We start from the raw sequence: 6,385 nt of genomic DNA on the forward strand, positions 1-6,385 counted from the left end.
GCATGTAATATGTTTAGGCCCTTCGACGCCCTTAATTGGAATAACATATTCCTCTTTCTCTATATGTTTTAGTGAGTAGATGGTCAGCTTGCTTTATCATTACGTCAAAGCAAAATGAAAAAGGAATTCGTTTTTTATGAGGACGATTGGAATGGTTAATAATAGATAAAGAATGTAATAAGATTATAATAATGATTTAACTAATAAAAAATTTAAGGCAACTATTTTTTTGTTTTTCAAATTCCTTTTTTAAGGGAGAACTTTCAATTTTGTTGGGCTTTGATTCCTAGTATTTGTTTCATATACTGATTGCTAAGTATACTCAGTTTTATTTTATACTTCAGTTTCATAAATTGAATTATATGTTTTGTATAAAAAGGGATATGGTGTTAATATATAGTTATATTATCAAATTGTATAAAGTTTGCGATATATATATTATATATCGTTTTTGTTATATTATCATACTTTTCATTTTTTGGTCTCGAAGACATTTTAGCACTGCAAATCATTATATTGTATTAAGTATTGGTTAACAGACAAAAATATGAATTCGGTAAATACCTCTTTTTCTAATTTTGTATTGTGAATAATGCACTTTTTTACTGGAATCTTATTTCAAATTTAGCGCTATGGTCGCTAAGTATTAAACCAATATTACCATCATTTTAGGGTAGGTAAGTAACAAATCAGACATTCTCTTTTTTTTCAATAGTGAATTGTAAAATAGAATGATACAAATTATAAAGCATTGTTTTGCAATGAGATGATTATTTCTATAAATAATCATTTTGTTTGAATCAAAACTTTGAATTTTAAAGTAAATTAATGGCTTATTTATAAAATTCTTACCATACGGTGGCTTGAATGTTTCTATCGATATCTAAAAATTTGTTGTCTGACAGAAACATTATTGCACTGAGGTTTCCGTATGTTTGATATTATGTTCCTTGTTCATAGAGTGCCATACTCTCTATTGTCGAGAAACTTTTGCAACAATGATATCAAGGAATCGCATGCGTCGTGCTGCAATAGTTGTCCCTATCCGAAAATATTATTTTTCCATTGTAAGTTCTAGTTTCCCATTCACAATCCAGGCGACATACCCATATATTCTTTAAATGAATTATTTGATTTACTCTTCAACACCATTACCAAGCAATCAATCATATGAATGCTTAATTAAGTTTCTTAATTCTAAAAAGTTAACCGTAAAAGAAAATGTAAGACTTCAAAGCGGAACTTTTTCTAAAGTTATGTAAATTTACTATCGAGTGCTGTCCATTACAGAACTAATTAAAAATAAGACCAATGTCAAAAGAAACGAACTATGAATGATTGACAACAGTACATAAAACACTACAAAAATTTGAAAGAATGGTCTAACAACATGATATATACTAAACGCTTAGTGGTTAACTTACTTCGTAAAGATGGTGGTACAGGGTAGTATTCAATGTTAGAGCACCCAAACGAAAAAGAAATAACTATAATAACGGAAGTTATGGTTGTACATTGTTTTGACAGTGGCTAAACAAACTGAAAAGACATGTAGCTGGCATGTCAGTTAACTGCTAGTAGTCTGTTGTTATTTATGTATTATTGTCATTTTGTTTATTTTCTTTTGTTACATCTTCTGACATCAGACTTCTCTTGAACTGAATTTTAATGTGCGTATTGTTATGCGTTTACTATTCTACATTGGCTAGAGGTATAGGGGAGGGTTCAGATCTCACAAACATGTTTGGCCCCGCCGCATTTTTGCGCCTGTCCCAAGTCAGGAGCCTATGGCCTTTGTTAGTCTTGTATTATTTTAATTTTAGTTTCTTGTGTACAATTTGGAAATTAGTATGGCGTTCATTATTACTGAACAAGTATATATTTGTTTAGGGGCCACCTGAAGGACGCCTCCAGGGGTGCGGGAATTTCTCGCTACATTGAAGACCTGTTGGTGACCTTCTGCTGTTGTTTTTTTCTATGGTCGGGTTGTTGTCTCTTTGGCACATTCCCCATTTCCATTCTCAATTTTATTTGTTTCTTTGGTGATCATAGCATATTTTCTTTCATAAGACCTCATTAAATCAATGAATGTAAGACAACTGAAGATTAGGAACATGTACAAGCTAAAAAATTTACCATACTTATACAAGTACAAATTATTCAGGAATTTTTATATCAATACCAGTAATTCACAAAAATAAGTAAAATTATAACAATGTGTAAGCTTATGACAACAAAGTGTAATATATTCATAACAACCCTGTGTGTTTGCCAAAAACGTGTAATATACTCAAACTGTTATGTAAACAAGAGAGGAATTGAAAAGATAATCAATGAGACCACAATTTGCCAGCACAACATGAGTGAACACGCTAACCTCAAAGTCTTCCCTTACTCATCCGTGTTATCATTACTAAATAATAAATATAAGCGTTGTTTTCATGTAAAAAATGGCGGGTTAAACACGTGTATGGTCCAAATACTCATATGGTTCGGAATATAACCACCAGGTCATCTTTCTTTGAAATATTAATATTTCATATGATAGAATTCTGTAACTCTTGTTATGAGATTCATAATCTTTGCAGTAGAATTTTTTTTTGGAAGATTCCACATGCGACATTTTGTAATTGCAAATATTTGCACCTATCTACATTCTCTTTTTTTCAGGTAGCAATTTAAAATGTCTCTTATACCTTTCCAGTCAAATTACTTAACAGTATCTACTAATGATATAATGTATTGTGTAATACGTTCTCTTGCATGCATGAAAAATTTTACACTTCCACACTTATACTTGTAAGCAAATATTAATCTGTCAATCCTATAAAAGCTTATTTAGGCTCTCATTCTGGAAAAAATACCCCAAAAATATCTTTTAAAAAAAACCTTATTAATATTCTTCTTCGTCTTAAAGGGGCACTAGCTGTCAAATTCATGTTCATTGATTTTAATCACATACTTGTTTTATAGCAATGTTAAACATTTATCCAAACTATTTAAAGTTTTAACTAAACAATCAACAAGCCACGGGCATGCCTCGTTTCGTGTGTATTTTAGTTTAGAAGCCATTTCATTAGTTATCAAGTTGAACTCTAAAGTCATCCGATGACCATATAAGCGATGTAAACATAAATATAAAATATACATAGATTAAGCAAACTCGTGCTGTTGGATTATTCTAGGTCTATTTAGTTTCATATAGATGAGAAATAAATGTTTACCATCGGTTTTACCTGTATAAGAATGAGTTTTTGTGAATCGATTCAGTCAATCAAATGATATTCCTTTGTTTCACTTTCAATGTTTACATTCTTTTCTTTATATAACTTTACACATACAATTCACATCTTATCCATCTCGAGCTAAGGATTGTCACTGCACCGTACGCAGGCACTTATCTCCGAAGAAACTACATATTTACATTAATATAACACTTTGAAAATATATAGGTATTTTTGTTCAGAGACAAGTGCATGTGCACCAAACCTCATTTCGATAATTACGGTCTCGTCAGCAATGCCCTAGCTAGAAAAAAGTATATAAGTTTTTCGTCTCTGCTACCAAATAGTCTGCCACGCATTGTAATGTGTTTTTGGCATCATCTCATTTCCACGGCTTAGATACACATTATATCCATCATATCTTAATCTAAGAATCTACCATGATTGTCCCCTTCAGTTGCTGCTCTTCAGTTTATACTTGATGTTCATTATACGTTCCACTTCGATGAAGAATGTTTTATGCTGACCAGAAATCATCTGGTATTCTTTGAAATGTCTGGTAACCCAATTTTGCATAGCTATCTAATATCTGCATGTCACTAATAACAATAGTAATGACATCATCCAAATCTAATTCTTCGCTATTTGGATAGTTCAGCAAAGTGAACTAACGTTTACCTATCGAACCAGGCCACTGTATTTGGAACGTTGCCAATGTTCTTCGTTCCATGTACGGTTTCTGAACAAGTATAACGTCTCTAGGTAAACTGTTACGGTTGAGTAGCAATCTGTAGCTGAATCGTATATTTTCACCTGTGTTTGTTTATTTAGTTTCTATGATAATTCTGTTTGCTGGTACTCCTTTTCCAATTGCAACGTCCCGAAATATTTCTGCTTCTGCCTTTTTCCATTTTCCTGTACAAATGCAGTAAAAACGGATCGTTTTAGTGAACGATTATAAAATCCTTACACCCATCTCAACATAAAATGGGTTGGTCTGTCAAATATAATTGTGCATATAGTTATGAGTAAGAGTTTACATGAATTATACGCAAATCAGAGAGCATATGTTATCAAAGCCTAATACGTAGTTATGTCAATTGAAGTTCTATTTGGCAAATTCAAATGAGAACTGTATGACTGGATGGAAGTTTTTAGACCATTTACATGCATATTCATGACGAACGCATTTTAATATATTACGAATATGAATCCTACATTGCACTAGATAGACACACTAAGTAGATTTTATTTTTTAGCATGCTCGTCCTCAACGTAACAGTTCTTGTGATGAAGTATCACCTGTACTGGACAAATTCTACAGTTTGTGACCTATACTGAATAAATCCGATTTATGTTTATATGAAGCAACCTACATATGTCGCGGAGATCGAAAATTTGTTTCTCAGCCAAGGTGCGCGTTAGATGCATTGTTCCCTTTTGACTGTTTGACTCAAACACGAGGGGAAGTCAGATACCCGGATGTAGCAAGGGAGAAAACCAACCCAAGCATTGGCAGTCAAAATGTTAATCGATGAACACCAACCAAACTCGCATGGAGTTAACGCACACGTTTGATTACAATCTTTCCTAAGATTCTAAAAGTCAACGGAAAATGATTGAAGTTCCAATAAACATTAATAATACCTCTTGTTAAATTTCCCGATTTACCAGAGAATAGAATATATTCAGCATACCGGTCATGCCATAACTCTGCTGCTCTCTCTGCAACACTGACGTCATAACTTCCTAATGCTATAATCATGTCACTCTACAGAATAAATAAATATTCATGGACATAAGTGGCTAACACGAAATAGCATAGGAATCAAAATAAACAAAAACCGCGACTTTCAAGAATGAACAGAATTTGTTATAACGCATATGATTTCCATCTTTTGAAGAAAAAAATATTAAAGATATTTCAGAACCCTGTGTTAAAAGAAATTGTAGTGCTATGTTAGACCGGTAAAGCAATTTCAAACTTTGCTTCTTTAAACTGATAAAAAAATTTGTTTATTGAAAAACGTTGTTGACAGCCAAGTCCCGGGAACATTTTGTGTCTGTATTCGTCCGTACGTGCCACGTTTTCTAAATACCACACTATCCTTGTAATCGACTTGATCATATATCATCAAATCTTCTACACTGAATGAAGTTATATGTTTGCTTGTTTTTATGTTTTAGATTCAGAGCAATTTAAAAAATATAAAATAGAGACTTAGGAAACTTAAGAAGTAGAGAGTAAAACAACGTTTTCAAGTGCGTGAAAGCTTATTTGGCAGCCTTTATTTTCCAGTTAAGGAATATCACACTCAACGCACCTAATCGTACTTGAACTTTAAGTAACGAGCCCGAGGTATTCCTGATGTTGAACATGTTTAAGGAATACAAAGAATATTAGAGTAGAGAAAAAAAAAACTTAAAATATTACAACTAAACTACAGAAATGAAGACCATTCAGAGCCTCAATAAAACACACCGATACAACAAAGCGGACGCAACACAGCACGAGTTGTTTCGTCAGAGCAATATTTTTACGCAAGCGCAAAGCTTAGCTCAAATATTCAAATGTCGACATTTTGTTAGTTTTTGTATTGCTCTTGTAATTTTACTTACTTTGACAGGTCGGTCATCAATTCTCAGATAATTCCATATTTTCAAAGCAGCATCAATATGTACTGAAGGTATAACTTGACAATGATCTTTAGCTCCGAAACAAACAGACAGCAAAACGAAAGTACAACAACCAGTTAAGGTATAATTTCCTGGCCATTGTACATGCATCCCCAAAATCTGTATTCATTCAAAGTTATGAATATCAATCGTCATTCACATTTTTCGGATTCCAGATAGCTTCTTCTGCAAAAATGCGGTTAAGCAGGACCAAACTGCATGGCAAATTTCACTCTTATTAAGTGTACTGAGAGAGAGTTTTAGGTTTATTATCAATACATTTATATGTATGTCATGTATGTAATGGCTAATAATGTTATCTTATTAGGCGTTTGTTTGTACTTAGGACATCGTAGTATTAATACCGTATGAATTTAAACTCAAAACTTTTAAACCTTTTCTAAAAATATAACAATATCTGATCTCAAATACAGTTTCCAAATTTAATGTTTTTGTCATTTGAAGCCAGAAAATAACATCATGCT

The 6,385-nt window shown here is 32.5% G+C and overlaps 1 long non-coding RNA gene across 1 annotated transcript; it reads right to left on the bottom strand.

The window, feature by feature from the left end:
- Positions 1-2,264: 2,264 nt before the first annotated feature.
- On the bottom strand, positions 2,265-6,180 carry LOC143058913 (uncharacterized). Its single transcript, XR_012973287.1, has 3 exons — positions 5,844-6,180; positions 4,872-4,995; positions 2,265-4,139 (listed from the first exon to the last, which is right to left on the bottom strand). It is a non-coding gene; the product is annotated as an uncharacterized LOC143058913 (long non-coding RNA).
- Positions 6,181-6,385: the final 205 nt, after the last annotated feature.

The sequence above is a fragment of the Mytilus galloprovincialis genome, chromosome 14, assembly GCF_965363235.1.
Source record: "Mytilus galloprovincialis chromosome 14, xbMytGall1.hap1.1, whole genome shotgun sequence".
In the NCBI taxonomy this organism is placed as follows: domain Eukaryota; kingdom Metazoa; phylum Mollusca; class Bivalvia; order Mytilida; family Mytilidae; genus Mytilus; species Mytilus galloprovincialis.